The sequence below is a fragment of the Bubalus kerabau genome, unplaced genomic scaffold, assembly GCF_029407905.1.
Source record: "Bubalus kerabau isolate K-KA32 ecotype Philippines breed swamp buffalo unplaced genomic scaffold, PCC_UOA_SB_1v2 scaffold_38, whole genome shotgun sequence".
Lineage (NCBI taxonomy): Eukaryota > Metazoa > Chordata > Mammalia > Artiodactyla > Bovidae > Bubalus > Bubalus kerabau.
Genome location: NW_026577892.1, coordinates 535,986 through 552,980, shown reverse-complemented (window position 1 = coordinate 552,980; position 16,995 = coordinate 535,986). Strand labels below are relative to the sequence as shown.

Genomic DNA, 16,995 nt, shown 5'->3' with positions numbered 1-16,995 from the left:
CTTCGGCCCTCAGCTTTCTTTATAGTCCAACTCTCACATCCATACATGACTGCTGGAAAAACTATAGCTTTGACTAGACAGATCTTTGTTGCTCGTAAAGTAATGCTCAAAATTCTCCAAGCCAGGCTTCAGCAATACGTGCACCAAGAACTTCCAGATGTTCAAGCTGGTTTTAGAAAAGACAGAGGAACCAGAGGTCAAATTGCCAACACCTGCTGGATCATCGAAAAAGCAAGAGAGTTCCAGAAAAACGTCTATTTCTGCTTTATTGACTATGCCATAGCCTTTGACTGTGTGAGTCACAATAAACTGTGGAAAATTCTGAAGGAGACACACACATAATATAGCCAAATATTAATATGGCCTATCTTTGTGTGGAGAACAGTTAACAACATTTTTATGACATAGTAATAATATGATTCTTTAAAATCCATCATCTGTCCTATTAATTCTAAAAAATATTACATTATTTGAGAGAGAAACATTAGAAAATATCCTATTACCTAAAATAAATCTATAGTATTAAATATAGTTTAACTCATTATATAGAATACAAATCTATACTATTAATAGTTACATTTTATATCCAAAACTATGCACATTTTCATAAGAAAATGCAGCAATCTTAAAAATGTATTTCAAACAAAATGTATACTTTGCCCTAGAAAATCATGAAAATCCTATAGGTATGGATGTATACACATTAGACTTCCCTGGTAGCTCAACTGGTAAAGAATCCACCTGCAATGCAGGAGACCCCTGGTTGATTCCTGGGTCGGGAAAATCCCCTGGGGAAGAGATAGGCTACCCACTCCAGTATACTTGGGCTTCCCTGATGGCTCAGTTGGTAAAGAGTCTGCCTGCAATGTGGGAGACCTGGGTTCAGTCCCTGGCTTGGGAAGATCCCCTGGAGGAGAACATGGCAACCCACTCCGATATTTGTGTCTGGAGAATCCCCATGGACAGAGAAGCCTGGTGGGCTACAGTCCATGTGGCCACAGAGTCAGAAACACCTAAGCACAGCAGCAGAATATATATATATATATATATATATATTCCCATCACTGAGTCTGATCTATATTTTGTCAAATATTATTTTAGGATTATTCTACACTTGAATTTAGATAGTAAGTGAAAGTCTTTTACTTTGAGATAAATCATCTGTTTTGAGGAACTAAAGGATTTATATTTTCTTCTTTTTTGTAGCAAAGTCAGTTGTAGTTTATTTATTCCTTGATCATGTATACTTAATGTCAAACCCAGTTCAAATAGCATGAGTTTGTATATATATATATATATATATATATACACACACATACACATACATTTCCCCCAATACTTACAATGTTACTTCACAAACAGATCACACAGTGACTTGCTTTTCAGACTGTAAGACTTGCCATGTCGACTATAAGGCTGGACTTTACACTATGTTGTATTTAGATCTATATATTCTTTTCACTTAAGTAAAATAATAGCAGTTCACAAATACACACAAAAAAATCTCTAGGTACTTGATTAAAAGAAATCTAGAGTTGTAGGATACGAGGCTAGGTATATAGTTCTGAAAGGAGTTTGCAGTATGTGATTGTTCTTATTTTCCTATAACTGCCTTTTTGTTTTTGTTTAGTCGCTGAATCATGTCCAGCTGTTTTGCATCCCCATGGGCTGTAGCCCACCAGATTCCTCTCTCCATGGGATTTCCCAGGCAAAAACACTGGAGTGGGTAGCCATTTCCTTCTCCAGAGGATCTTCCTGGCCCAAGGATTGAACATGTGTCTCCTGCATTAGCAGGTGGATTCTTTAACTGTCTTTTACCTTGTAACATATTATTACCTTTTATACCTTGAGGCCAAGTATTTTGAGAGCGAAGTCTCCCCCAGGTTTAGCCTTCAATACAGGCAGGATCACTCTCCCTCCAGATTTTTCAGTGTGTTTTTACTCTGTAAAAAGTTTCCTTTTCTTTTTTTTTAAACAAAGGGGATTATTAGTGAAAAGTGAAATCAAGGAAAACGCATTGAGAGGAAAATAAAGAAGGAACCACTGAAGGCAAGCTGTTGTTGGAGGCTTGGCTTTTACACATTCTGCCTGATGTTCCCATTAGCAGGAGAGACTCAGCAACAGAGGGAGTGATGAGAAGACAGTCACTGGCGTCAGAGATGAATGACCTTCAGATCATTAAGCTCCTTTCCCAGAACCTTTTATTGCACCAAACTCTTCTTATGGAATTTTTCATCTCCATGTTTCTAAGTGTGTAGATAAGCGGGTTGAGCATGGGGACAATAATTGTGTAGAAGAGCGTAAACACTTTATCCTCTGGTAATGTTGTGGCAGGTCTAATGTAAACAAAGATGACAGGTGTGAAAAAGAGGATCACGGACTGTGATGTGGGAACTACAGGTGGAAAGTGCTTTATGGTGGCTTTCTGCAGAATATGTGCACACATTATACAGAATCAAAATGTAGGAGGCCATCAAAACCACAAAGAGCACCAGTCCCATCAAGCCAGAATTGGCAATGACAAAAAAGCCAATTTTGTGTGTATCAGTGCAGGCTAGTTTCAACAAAAGATATGCATCACAGAAATAGTGGTCTATTTCACTGGGGCCACAGAAAGGTGAAACAATCGCAAGAAGAAAGAGACCAAGAGAATGAAGAAGTCCCCCTGCACACGACGCTATGAGAATTGAGTGACGTTTTTGCCTGTTCATGGTGATGGCGTCGTGGAGAGGTTTGCTGATGACCACATAGCAGTCACAGGCCATCCCTGTGAGGGTGAAGACCTCATTCCCCCCTCCCCAAAGAAGTAGGTGGTGAAAAGCTGTGTCATGCAGTTTTTATAGGAAATGGCCTTTTTTCCATCAGTAAGTCAGTCATGAGTTTGGGTGTCACAGTGGAGGTGTAGAAGAGATCTGAGAGTGCAAGGCAGTTAAGGAAGAAGTACATGGGCTGGGTGATTAGCTGACTGCATGTAATAGAAATCACAATGATCAAATTCCCCAACCAAATAGCCAGGTAACAGAATAAGAAAAATAAAAAGCAGAGGATCTGGACTTTCTTGTCCATAGAAAGTTCTAAGAGGATAAATTCAGTAACATTATTTCTATCTTCCATGATCTGATGTTCAAGAAAGTTATCTGAAATGACAAAACCAATGAAACGAATCATTGATGAGAAAATGGAAACCTAATATCTACTTTAAATGGCACCAATGTGCCGGTGCTAGACGGCAAAGTCGATCAGGTCCCGAGAACGTGCACGGCGGGGCTGAGAAAAGAAACGAAAGCAAGAGAAATCTCCAACAAAGATGGGGTCGAGAGGTTCAGACACGTCTCCACGAAGGGACGCAGTCTGACACCAACTTTATTCAGCATCTCACATTTATACAGAAGAGCGTGAGAAAGACAAGACAGTTAACATTTTCTTTGTTTGACCTACACATCTTACAAACAGTCACAAGAAATCTTGAGAGCATGGGAATGGCACCCTGTTATTATTTCTTACACCAGATAATATTTCTCTGTGAGTGAGAAGTTTGCACAGAACTCCAGGTGCCTGCAGTAAATAAGCGCCTAATCTCTGGGGTGGCGGGACAGAGAGCTATGTTTGCAAGCAAACCCTCAAGGACTGAGGCAGCTCCCAGAGCTGTGTCCTTCGGACAAAGGACCCCGTTCTGACGGGCAGCTCCCCACACCAATGCCCTTTAAAGACAAGTTCTTTTGAGACCCACTGAAATCATTTTCATTTAATACAAGTCTTTTGAATATCTAGTACTAATATTCCTCGAAGAGCTAAGAATACAGTGATAAATTAGACAAAGTTCCAGTTTTTATATAATGTAAATTATTTTGTGAGGAAGCCAGGAATTATATTTATCAAGAATTTTTAAAAAAGAGATAATCTTAATAGTGTTAAGTAGGGCGACATATAATGTGCCGATTTAGGATGTAAAATAGAGGCAACTATAGAATTTGCTTGATTAAGTGGTTTCTAATGAAGTCACAAAATTGGTGTAGGGTGTGTGGGTGGGCTTTGCAGTGCTGGCACAGAGTCAATGTTAAATAAATATCAATTAAAAAAAATCTGGAAAGTGAACAATGTGCTATAATTTTGAAGGAATAATACAATACATAATCATCCTTTAGTCAGGTAATTCATGATAAAACTGAAGAACAAATCATTTTTATGAGTGGACTCATGATCCTTTTTGACTGTTAAGTTAGTTAAGTTGCTCAGTAGTATCTGACTCTTCGCGACCCAGTGGACTGTAGCCCACCAGGCTCCTCCATCCATGGGATTCTCCAGGCAAGAATACTGGAGTGGGTTGCCATTTCCTTCTCCAGGGGATCTTTCTGACTCAGGGATCAAACCCAGGTCTTCTGCATTGCAGGCAGATGCTTTAACCTCTGAGCCACCAGGGAAGCCCTTTTGACTTTTAAGAGGAAATAATTCCTTCATGAGAAATACTCCATGAAACTTTCATATTTCTTAAACAATATTTGTAGCATCTCTAGGTTAATATATTGACAACTATGCTTTTCCTGTTTGTCTATATTTCTCTTGCAAGATTATTTCCTCTTTCAAAATCAATTAACATTCAGAAGTTATTTGAGTTACATCTTATCAGACTGTAATTATACTTGCCTAGTTTGGAAATCATACACTGAGGAATGGGCTCCTCTAATTCCAAAATAGTTCCCCCCAAACACAATACAATAAACAAGATGTAGCACTCTTTCCCTTAATTTCTTAGAGAATTCACCCACACAATCTGCTTGTGGAGTGGAGTTCCCTTTGGTCCACATCTTCTCTAGCATTCGTTATTGACAGACTTTGCAATGAGGACTATTCGAACTCGTGGAAGTGGTCCCTCCTTGTAACTTGGAGTTGAGTCGCTCCAAACATTAGTGTTATGGAGCAAGACGACATTTAGGAAATGCAGAGAAATTCTATCATCTCCCTGCCCCAACTGCTCTTGTATTTTCCCATCATATTGAATATATGATCACATCCCTTCATGCTTGTTCCCCACGTTAGTCTCTGATGTCTTTTCCCTGGAATGCCCTCTGCACTCTTTGGCTTCCATCCCATAGGGCATTTTCATTTCTTGAACGTCCTAAGTTTCCCTGGTCACGTAGACTTCCAGGATGCTGTTTTCCCTGCCTGAAATTCTTCCTGCATCTCAACCCTGGTTTACGTAGGTTCCACCTATGGACCTCAACGCAATGGATACTCTGAAAAGCCTTCCCTGACACCCAGGTTTTGGTGAGGGTAGAGGCCCCTCGACAAGTTCTCCAAGGATCTGCCTGTGATGTATCATTAGATTCGTCTCAGTGAAAGCAGGAACTCTGTGTCTGCTTCTCTCCGCCTTCTAGTTCCAGAAACTTATTACATGCCTCCCAGCTCATCGTAGGTGCTCAGGATTTACTTAGTGTGTGAAAGACAGAAAAGTTCTTGGAAGCCTCAAGGTGTCACTTGGCTCGGCACTTTTGATCTCTTTGTATATTTGGCGATTCAATTCTTTATTTCCTGGGTTGACGTGTACACTATAATCAAGGCACAATCTAAGGCACTAAGACATATCCATAAATATAGGTTATTGCTTTCAAGGAACTCGTACAGCAGATTTCTACAATTTAGGTTCTTGCTTTCAAGGAACTCGTACAGCAGATTTCTACAATTTAGGGCTTCTCAAAAGCTCTACAAGAACGTGAACGTTGAGTATGATCCATTTTCACTTCAAAGAAAGATATTTTGATTTCCATAGAAAAGGTGGAGACCTTCCAACCTTTAGTCCAATACTTATACCTTGACCATTTCAAGCAAGTCTTGTGGTTCCTTCTGGAGGTTTGTGGCTCTTGCAGAAATGTGAAGATCTTCCATCGTCCTCAGACTTTGGTGTCATTTGCAATCATAAAGAAAGCTTCCAGATATAGGTTCCAGACCACCACCACACACAGTCAGTAGCCAAAGGAGTGGATTCCAGGAATATGCATTGTTAAACAGCATCACCGTTGATATTTCTGCTGCACACTCAATGCAGTAGCAAGGGCCTGGATTGTCCACTGGGTCTCATGTGGAATGGAAAGAAGGGCTTCCCCCCACTCCCAAACATCCACCCCACTCTTGACAGCCTTGTGACTAGAAACGGGCCCCGAAACAAGAATCAGACAAACCAGATAAGCCCAGATGGTAGTCCATGAGATGAAGGAACTAAGCAGCTGGTTGGGATGGCACCAAGGGGAAAGGTTGCTCTTTTTGTCTCCCGCTCTACTCCTTTCTTCCTGGACGCCTTAGGGGTTCATCATGGAGATTTGAAATAAAGTTCACCAAAGTCATATGTGTTGAATCAAGATTTTGCATTTCACCATCTCTCAAAAACGAAGAGTGCTTAACCTGCACAGGTTTCTTTCAAAAAAGTCAATTGCTTTTCAGTTCTGGGGTTTCTCTCTTGCCTTGTTCAAGTAGCCTTAAGAGTAAAAATCAACGAAAACTAAAGAAAGATTCCAAGATACCAACAAAGGACACCTTCTGTTTCTTCAATCATCTTTCCACTTAGTAGCACACGAGCTCTTTTCTTTGTATTTTGCCTAGGGAATTCGCAATGTGCTGGTTCAGATGGCAAGGCATCCGCCCGCAGGAGACTCGGGTTTGATCCCTGGGTCGGGAAGATCCCCTGGAGAAGGTAATGGCAACCCACTCCAGTATTCTCGCCTGGGAAATGCCACGGACAGAGGAGCCTGATGGGCCGCACTCCATGGGTCCTATAAGAGTTGGGCTCAACCCAGCAACTACGAACAGAAGTATTTCCAAAGACCACACTCGTGTGTTTGTGTGTGTGTGTGTGTGTGTGTGTGTCTGTCTGTCTGTCTGTCTGTGTGCCTGCCTGTGGTTCGTCTGCTCTCTCAGGAAGGTCGGGTGCTTGGCGGGCGGCGTGGGGACAAGGGGGGCGCCTCGGTAGGGCAAAGGGGCGGGGCTGAGGCGCTCCAGTCGACCGCGCCTCCGTGGCTCCCGGTGGGTTTGGGCAGCGGGCAGGTGCCGGGCAAGTTGGGCGCTCAAGATTCGCTGCGCCTAGGCCCGCAGGAGGTTCAGAGGCCCCCGGGCCGCGGGGATCGGGAGGCGGCGGGCCCCGAAGACCGACACCTCCGGGGTCGCGCGGCCCTGAGCAGCGAACGGGATGGGAGGGGGGGGAGGCCCCGCTCAGCCAGCGCGGCCGGGTCTGGAGTGGCCGGGGGTGGGAGGGCGCCGAGACCTCCGCACCCCTCAGCCCACCCCCCAGGCCCCGCGCGCGCGCACGCACGCCCTCCCGGTCACTGGGGGGTCCTGGAAGCCCATCGGGCCCCCGGGCCCGGCCAGGCGGTTGCTGGTCTGGTGTTGGCGGTGTTCGGGGGCCGGGCCGGCGTCAGCAGGCTGGAGTGCGGTCGCGGGTCGTGCGGCTCAAGTACAGCACGGCCCCCCGAGGAGAGGGGCGGCCCGTTGGCCCGACCTGCAGGTCAGAGCGAAAGGGAGGCGAAGCGCAAGGCTCTTTGGGCGCCCCGCGGCGGGCGCGTCCGTCTCCGGCCCTACCGGCCTGAAGGCGCCCGATCTCGTCTGATCTCGGAAGCTAAGCAGGGTCGGGCCTGTTTAGTATCTTGGATGGGAGACCACCTGGGAATTCCGGGTGCTGGAGGCTTTTTTGCCTACCAGAAGAGGTCCTTTAGCCCCCGCCCCGCGTCCCAATTCTTGGACCCACACCCCCCTCGCCCCCCCGCCACCCCCGCAGCCCCAGCCCCTCCCGGGGCGGGGGGAGTGAGTGGGTGGCCGGGGCCCCGACTCCCGCTGCAGACCTGGGTTGCCTCCCCGCGGCCCGCGAGCCCCTCCGCATTCGCATTCGGCTTTCAGGAAACCAGACGACCGGCCGTCCCGTCTCCCTCTGGGGCTCCTTTGGCTTGCCTCAGGCAATCCCGGGGCTTGCACCGACTCCAGCCAGAGCCCCAGCCCCCGCCCCACCCCCAGCCTCGCAGGCGATCGCGCATGCGCATGCGAGCGCGCGCACAGATCGATGTGCCCAAACGGGGCATCTGGCTTGTTGGCTTGGACTGGGGGTGGATCTATGCCTGGGAGTGGGACTGCTGAACCATAGGCTACTTCTACTTTTAGTTCCTTCGCGAACCTCCATACTCTTTTCCATCCCGGCTGTACCAACTCCCATTCCTACTCAGCGTGGAGGAGAGTTCCCTTTGCTCCACAGCTTCTCCAGCATCTGCTATGGACAGACATTGCAATGAGGCCCAATCGGACTCGGGCGAAGTGGTCCCTCCTTGGCGTTCGGAGTTGAGTCTCTCCAATCATTAGTGACGTGGAGCAAGATGACCGTTTGGAAATGCAGATGCAATTCTGTCACCATCCTGCTCCAACGGCTCTTGTATTTTCCCATCATATTGAAGATACGACCAATTCCCTTCATGCCTGCTCCTCACGTTCTTCTCGGATGTCTTTTCCCTGGAATGCCCTCTGCACTCTTTGGCTTCCATCCCATAGGGCATTTTCATTTCTTGAACGTCCTAAGTTTCCCTGGTCACGTAGACTTCCAGGATGCTGTTTTCCCTGCCTGAAATTCTTCCTGCATCTCAACCCTGGTTTACGTAGGTTCAACCTATGGACCTCAACGCAATGGTTACTCTGAAAAGCCTTCCCTGACACCCAGGTTTTGGTGAGGGTAGAGGCCCCTCGACAAGTTCTCAAAGGATCTGCCTGTGATGTATCATTAGATTCGTCTCAGTGAAAGCAGGAACTCGGTGTCTGCTTCTCTCCGCCTTCTAGTTCCAGAAACTTATTACATGCCTCCCAGCTCATCGTAGGTGCTCAGGATTTACTTAGCGTGTGAAAGACAGAAAAGTTCTTGGAAGCCTCAAGGTGTCACTTGGCTCGGCACTTTTGATCTCTTTGTATATTTGGCGATTCCATTCTTTCCTTTCCTGGGTTCATGTGTACGCTATATTCAAGGCACAATCTAAGGCATTAAGACATATCCATCAGTATGGGTTCTTGCTTTCAAGGAACTCGTACAGCAGATTTCTACAGTTTAGGGCTTTTCAAATGCTCTAGAAGAATGTGAACGTTCAGTGTGATCCATTTTCATTTCCAAGAAAGATCGTTTGACTTCCATAGCAAAGGTGGAGACCTTCCGACGTGTAGTCCAATACTTAGACCTTGACCATGTCAGGCAAGTCTTGCGGTTCCTTCTGGAGGTGTGTGGCTCTTGCAGAAACGTGAAGATCTTCCATCGTCCTCGGACTTTGGTGTCATTTGCAATCATCAAGAAAGCTTCCAGGTATAGGTTCCAGACCACCACCGCACACACTCAGTAGCCAACGGAGTGGATTCCAGGAATATGCGTTGTTAACCAGCATCACCGTTGATATTGTTGCTGCAGGCTCTATGCAGTGGCCAGGGCCTGGATTGTCCACTGGGTCTCATGTGGAATGGAAAGAAGGGCTTCCCCCCCACCCCACCCCACCCCCCACTCTTGACAGCCTTGTGACTAGAAACGGGCCCCGAAACAAGAATCAGACAAACCAGATAAGCCCAGATGGTAGTCCATGAGATGAAGGAACTAAGCAGCTGGTTGGGATGGCGCCAAGGGGAAAGGTTGCTCTTTTTGTCTCCCGCTCTACTCCTTTCTTCCTGGACGCCTTAGGGGTTCATCATGGAGATTTGAAATAAAGTTCACCAAAGTCATATGTGTTGAATCAAGATTTTGCATTTCACCATCTCTCAAAAACGAAGAGTGCTTAACCTGCACAGGTTTCTTTCAAAAAAGTCAATTGCTTTTCAGTTCTGGGGTTTCTCTCTTGCCTTGTTCAAGTAGCCTTAAGAGTAAAAATCAACGAAAACTAAAGAAAGATTCCAAGATACCAACAAAGGACACCTTCTGTTTCTTCAATCATCTTTCCACTTAGTAGCACACGAGCTCTTTTCTTTGTATTTTGCCTAGGGAATTCGCAATGTGCTGGTTCAGATGGCAAGGCATCCGCCCGCAGGAGACTCGGGTTTGATCCCTGGGTCGGGAAGATCCCCTGGAGGAGGAAATGGCAACCCACTCCAGTATTCTCGCCTGGGAAATGCCACGGACAGAGGAGCCTGATGGGCCGCACTCCATGGGGCCTATAAAAGTTGGGCTCAACCCAGCAACTACGAACAGAAGAATTTCCAAAGACCACACTCGTGTGTGTGTGTGTGTGTGTGTGTGTGTGTGTGTGTGTGTATCTCCCTCTCGCCGTCTTGGAGTCTGTCTCGGAAGCTTCATGGATTTCTGCCTCTGTCTCTCCCGACAGCCGTCCGCCGGGCCTTTGGTCTGGCCCCGGCCTCTCCCAGGTGCTATGGCTCTGGCTGAGGAGCTCGCGCAGGCCAGCTGTCTCCCATGGCGTGGGTGCGTGCGAGTGTGTGTGTCTGTCTGTGTGCCTGCCTGTGGTTCGTCTGCTCTCTCAGGAAGGTCGGGTGCTTGGCGGGCGGCGTGGGGACAAGGGGGGCGCCTCGGTAGGGCAAAGGGGCGGGGCTGAGGCGCTCCGGTCGACCGCGCCTCCGTGGCTCCCGGTGGGTTTGGGCAGCGGGCAGGTGCCGGGCAAGTTGGGCGCTCAAGATTCGCTGCGCCTAGGCCCGCAGGAGGTTCAGAGGCCCCCGGGCCGCGGGGATCGGGAGGCGGCGGGCCCCGAAGACCGACACCTCCGGGGTCGCGCGGCCCTGAGCAGCGAACGGGATGGGGGGGGAGGCCCCGCTCAGCCAGCGCGGCCGGGTCTGGAGTGGCCGGGGGTGGGAGGGCGCCGAGACCTCCGCACCCCTCAGCCCACCCCCCAGGCCCCGCGCGCGCGCACGCACGCCCTCCCGGTCACTGGGGGGTCCTGGAAGCCCATCGGGCCCCCGGGCCCGGCCAGGCGGTTGCTGGTCTGGTGTTGGCGGTGTTCGGGGGCCGGGCCGGCGTCAGCAGGCTGGAGTGCGGTCGCGGGTCGTGCGGCTCAAGTACAGCACGGCCCCCCGAGGAGAGGGGCGGCCCGTTGGCCCGACCTGCAGGTCAGAGCGAAAGGGAGGCGAAGCGCAAGGCTCTTTGGGCGCCCCGCGGCGGGCGCGTCCGTCTCCGGCCCTACCGGCCTGAAGGCGCCCGATCTCGTCTGATCTCGGAAGCTAAGCAGGGTCGGGCCTGTTTAGTATCTTGGATGGGAGACCACCTGGGAATTCCGGGTGCTGGAGGCTTTTTTGCCTACCAGAAGAGGTCCTTTAGCCCCCGCCCCGCGTCCCAATTCTTGGACCCACACCCCCCTCGCCCCCCCGCCACCCCCGCAGCCCCAGCCCCTCCCGGGGCGGGGGGAGTGAGTGGGTGGCCGGGGCCCCGACTCCCGCTGCAGACCTGGGTTGCCTCCCCGCGGCCCGCGAGCCCCTCCGCATTCGCATTCGGCTTTCAGGAAACCAGACGACCGGCCGTCCCGTCTCCCTCTGGGGCTCCTTTGGCTTGCCTCAGGCAATCCCGGGGCTTGCACCGACTCCAGCCAGAGCCCCAGCCCCCGCCCCACCCCCAGCCTCGCAGGCGATCGCGCATGCGCATGCGAGCGCGCGCACAGATCGATGTGCCCAAACGGGGCATCTGGCTTGTTGGCTTGGACTGGGGGTGGATCTATGCCTGGGAGTGGGACTGCTGAACCATAGGCTACTTCTACTTTTAGTTCCTTCGCGAACCTCCATACTCTTTTCCATCCCGGCTGTACCAACTCCCATTCCTACTCAGCGTGGAGGAGAGTTCCCTTTGCTCCACAGCTTCTCCAGCATCTGCTATGGACAGACATTGCAATGAGGCCCAGTCGGACTCGGGCGAAGTGGTCCCTCCTTGGCGTTCGGAGTTGAGTCTCTCCAATCATTAGTGACGTGGAGCAAGATGACCGTTTGGAAATGCAGATGCAATTCTGTCACCATCCTGCTCCAACGGCTCTTCTATTTTCCCACCATATTGAAAATATGACCAATTCCCTTCATGCTTGCTCCTCACGTTCTTCTCGGATGTCTTTTCCCTGGAGATTATTTAGTATAGCTGATCTGGAACCCTTGTTTTTTAATTCTCAGCATTACTGTTCTTTGCTCGCTTTTACTTATATTTGTTTTTTAAATGGTTAAATATTGCAGTGTATAGGGTAAAAAAAAAGAAAAAAACTCTCTCTTCCAACAAACTTCCCTCCCACTCTTCCATGTTGTCCAACATTTTAGGGGAAACCACTATTGATAGTTGGGCTTCTCTGGTGGCTCAACCGGTAAAGAACCCACCTGCTGATGCAGGAGACATAAAGAGACGTGGGTTTAATCCCTGGGATGGGAAGATTCCCTGGAGGAGGGCATGGCGACCCACTCTAATATTCTTGCCTGGAAAATTCCACGAACAGAGGAGCCTGGAGGCCTACAGTCTGTGGAGTTGCAAAGAGTCAGACAAGACTGGGCACTTGTGCACTCACTATTATCAGTTTGCTGTATACATATGCAATTTCCATGTGTGTGTCTTAAGTACTGATACATTCATTCACATACATATGGGTATATACACGGGCCAAGATTTTTTTAATTTGTATTATATTTAATTTTTATTGAATTATAATTGACATACAATATAATGTTAGTTTCAGGTGTACAACATAGTGATTTGACAGTTTTTTAATTTTAATTATTTTTTTATTGAAGGATTTTGCTTGACAGAATTTTGTTGTTTTCTATCAAACCTCAACATGAATCAGCCATAGGTATGCATATATCCCCTCCCTTTGGAACCTCCCTCCCCTCTCTCTTGGAGAAGGCGATGGCACCCCACTCCAGTACTCTTGCCTGGAGAATCCCATGGACGGAGGAGCCTGGTAGGCTGCAGTCCATGGGGTCGCGAAGAGTCGATCACGACTGAGCGACTTCACTTTCACTTTTCACTTGCATGCATTGGAGAAGGAAATGGCAACCCACTCCAGTGTTCTTGCCTGGAGAATCCCAGGGACCGGGGAGCCTGTTGGGCTGCCGTCTATGGGGTCGCACAGAGTCGGACACGACTGAAGTGACTTGGCAGCCCCTCTCTCTCCCCACCCCACCCCTCTAGGTTGATACAGTGCCCCTGTGTGAGTTTCCTGAGCCATGCAGCAAATTCCCATTGCCTATCTATTTTACATATGGCAGGCTAAGATTTTTGAAAATAGTTTTACTCCAAACTAGAACCTAACTGAACCAAACTAAAAATGGCGGGGGAGGGTGATAAAATGGGAGTTCTGAACAACAAAATAAATATCATTTCTAATAGAAATTGTTATTTCTCTTATCATTGCTCATCTAGAAATAATCATGAAATTTTTAAACATTTTTATTTATTTGACTGCACTGGGTCTTAGTTGTGCCATGTGGGTTCTTTAGCTGCAGCATGCAAACTCTTGCGGCATGTGGGATCTAGTTTCCTGAACGCAGATGGAACCCAGCCCCCTGCATTGGGAACACAGACTGAGCCACTGGGCCACCAGGGAATTCCCTAGAAATTCTCATAAAATTTGACAAAAGCTTTTCAGGCTTCCCAGGTGGAGCCAGTGTTAAAGAACTCACCTGCTGGGACTTCCCTGGTGGTCCAGGGGCTAAGACTCCATGCTCCCAATGCAGGGGGCCTGGGTTTGATTTCTGGTCAGGGAACTAGATCCCACATGCTTCAACTAAGGGTTCACATGCTTCAACAAAATTGCAACCAAATAAATTAAAAAAAGAAAACTCACTTGCTAATGCAGGTGATATAAAGGACACTGGGTTCGATCCGTGGGTCATGAAGATCCCTTGGAGGAGGTCATGGCAACCTACTCCAGTATTCTTGCCTGGAGAATCCCACAGACAGAGGAGCCTGGCCAGCTATAGTCCATGGGGTCTCCAAGAGTCGGACATGACTCGGTGACTAACACACATGAAGGGGTCCTCAGTGCTATGCATGGTGGGTAGGGTGGAATTTATTCTTTGGAACAGTCTGTTATCTCTTGCTTCATAGGATTAGTTTGGTACTTTAGAAAGATCATTCTGGGACCAGAATAGAGGATGGATTAGAGACAGTGAAACCAGCTGAGGGGTTACTGCAATGTGCCAGGCAAAGGGGGGTGAGTGTGTGAACTGAGAACGTGGAGCTGGATGTGCACAAGTCAAAGGAGAAAAGGGGTCTGGATGAAGAGACCTCGGAGGAAGACTCACAGAACCTAAAAACCAGTTGGATATGGAGGTGAAGGGGAGCTGGTAGACACTCTTCCTTCTCATCTCCTAAATCTTTAAAAAATGTTTATTAATTTATTTGACTGTGCTGGGTCTTAGTTGCAGCACACAAGGTCTTTAGTTGCAGTATGTGGGATTGAATTTCCTGGCCAGTGATAGAACCTGGGCCCCAGCCCTGGGAGCAAAGAGTCTTAGCCACTGGACCACCAGGGAAGTCCCTAAGATCTTTCTTTCTAAGCAGGAACTTTGTATCTCTTGCCAACTCTGGCCAGGTAACTGGGGCTCAATTAAAGTTTTCTTTATTTTTGTTCTAAATGTATTTCAGTTTTTTTCAATTAAAATTTTTGAAGAAATCCTTCATTTTGTTTTTTGGTTTTTTTTTTTTTTTTTATCCACTATACAATCCTAAGCAATTCCTGTTCATGTTTTGATTACCAAAATTTTAATGCTTTTTTTCCCTTCAAAGTATGATTTCAACTAATACAATAGTTCTTATTACTCACCCGGTCATTCAAAAGCTGATGGTTTAGGGGTGTCCAGGTACTCATCTTTGTCTGCATTTTGGGACCATTTGTGTTTTTTGGAGGTGGAAATGCCATCATGAAATAACTGAATATTCTTCTGTAAGAAAAACTATGTCTTCAGAAGAAATGAATCATACAATCTTCAGAATACTAAAAATACTAATACCATATAATCTTTTTCAGTACACTGGGACAGGGACTAGCGGGAGAGTGACATTTACTGGGAGTATTTTATATGTCAGGCACTTAACAGGTTTGTTCAGTTAAACCCATAACAATATGGTAAGGTGGTGGGTTTTAGCTTATTTTACAGATGAAGAAAATGAGGCTCCCTTTGCTTTGCCCAGAGTTATACAGACAGTAGGTGGTGAAACAGAGAATCAGACCCAGGTCTGTTTAACTCTGTTTGATTTTCACTGGACCAAGCGGGAAAAATCAGAATCACTCTTAGCTAAGAACATACCATATTGGTCAGAAAGAAGTATTTATAAAATCACTGTGCAATCTGATCTACTCCATTTTGTCCCTTGTGACCTCCTTCTTCCTCTGTTAACTTTCTGACATCTAGCTAACAAGGGCTCTAGCTTGCTACCATGTTTAAGAAGTAGAATAGTACAATGGACAAGGCCAAGAATTTATATATGGACAGATTTGGGTTTATTGAGAAAAATACACTGGGGAAAATATACAGTACACCCAGTACTGTATATGTCTGCCTTCATTTTTGTGGCCTCACGGCATGTGGGATCTCAGTTCTCCCACCGGAGATGAACTCACATCCCTTGTATTGGAAATGTTGAGTCTTAACCATGACTGCTGTTGTTCAGTCACTAAGTTGTGCCCAGCTCTTTGCAACTCCATGGACTGAAGTACACCAGGCTTCCCTGTCCTTCACTATCTCCAAGTTTGCTCAGACTCATGTCCATTGAGTTCGTGATGCCATCCAACCATCTCATCCTCTTTTGCCTCCCTTCTCCTCCTGCCTTCAATCTTTGCCAGCATCGGGGTCTTTTCCAAGGAGTCGGCTCTTTGCATCAGGTGGCCAAAGTTCTGGAGCTTCAGCTGCAGCATCAGTCCTCCCAATGAATATTCAGGGTTGATTTCCTTTAGGATGGACTCATTTGATCTCCTTGCTGTCCAAGGGAGTCTCAAAGGTCTTCTCCAGTACCACAATTAAAAGGCATCGATTCTTCAATGCTCAACCTTCTTTATGATCCAATTCTAACCATTGGACAGCCAGGGAAGTCCCTATGTATGTCTTCATTGGATTAAAGCACTCTAATTTCCACGAGGGATTACTTTTCCCTCAGTGTTTAGGGTCTGCTGGGTTGGTTAATCGAGGTGGCCTCCCCTTGCCCAGTCATAAGACTAAGCTAGGCCAGGTAACTGATGCTGGCTTATCCTTGCTTTACAGCCAAGGTGATCATTCAAAGTACCATAGATGCTCTGAGTAGACTGTTAAGCTGTTCTTAGACTCTTCTTGGAGGGGCTTCCTTGGTGGTGCTAGTGGTAAAGAATCTGCCTGCCAATTCTGGAGACAGAAGAGATGCAGGTTTGATCCCTGGGCCAGGAAGATCCCCTGGAGGAGGCCATGGCAGCCCACTCCAGTATTCTTGCCTGGAGAATCCCTGGGGCAGAGGACCCTGGTGGGTTATGGTCCACAGGGTCACAAAGAATCAGACACGACTGAAGCAACTTAGCATGCATGCATGTCCTTTCCTATCCATTTTGTGGGCCACCTGATAGCCTTCAATAAATTTCACCTACATTAGCTAGAAGACCCTTCTTGTAGGGGCATCCCTGGTGGCTCAGATGGTAAGGAATCTGCCTGCAGTGCGGGAGACCTGAATTCGATCCCTGGGTTGGGAAGAGTCCTTGGAGGAGGGCATGGCAACCCACTCCAGCATTCTTGGCTGGAGAATCCCCATGGACGGAGGAGCCTGGCGGGTGACAAAGAGTTGGAAACAACTGAGCGACTAAGCACACAGCACACACATATTAGCTAGAATCTATTTCTGTTGTTTGCAACCAAAACTTTTTACATTACACAGTTTGGATCCTGGCTCTAAAACTTACTAGCTTTGAAACTTTTTGCAAGTAGTCACTCAGTCATGTCTGACTAACTCCATGGACTGCAGCATGCCAGGCTTCCCTGTCCTTTCCCATCTCCCGGAGGTTACTCAAACTCATGTCCATTGAGTCAGTTATGCCATCCAACCATCTCGTCCTCTGGCATCCCCTT

The 16,995-nt window shown here is 47.6% G+C and overlaps 2 pseudogenes; both read left to right on the top strand.

Annotated features, from left to right (window-relative positions):
• The first annotated feature begins 7,552 nt into the window (after positions 1–7,552).
• LOC129640738 (uncharacterized) lies at positions 7,553–7,672 on the top strand (annotated as a pseudogene).
• A 3,437-nt stretch (positions 7,673–11,109) lies between these two features.
• On the top strand, positions 11,110–11,229 carry LOC129640737 (uncharacterized; annotated as a pseudogene).
• Positions 11,230–16,995: the final 5,766 nt, after the last annotated feature.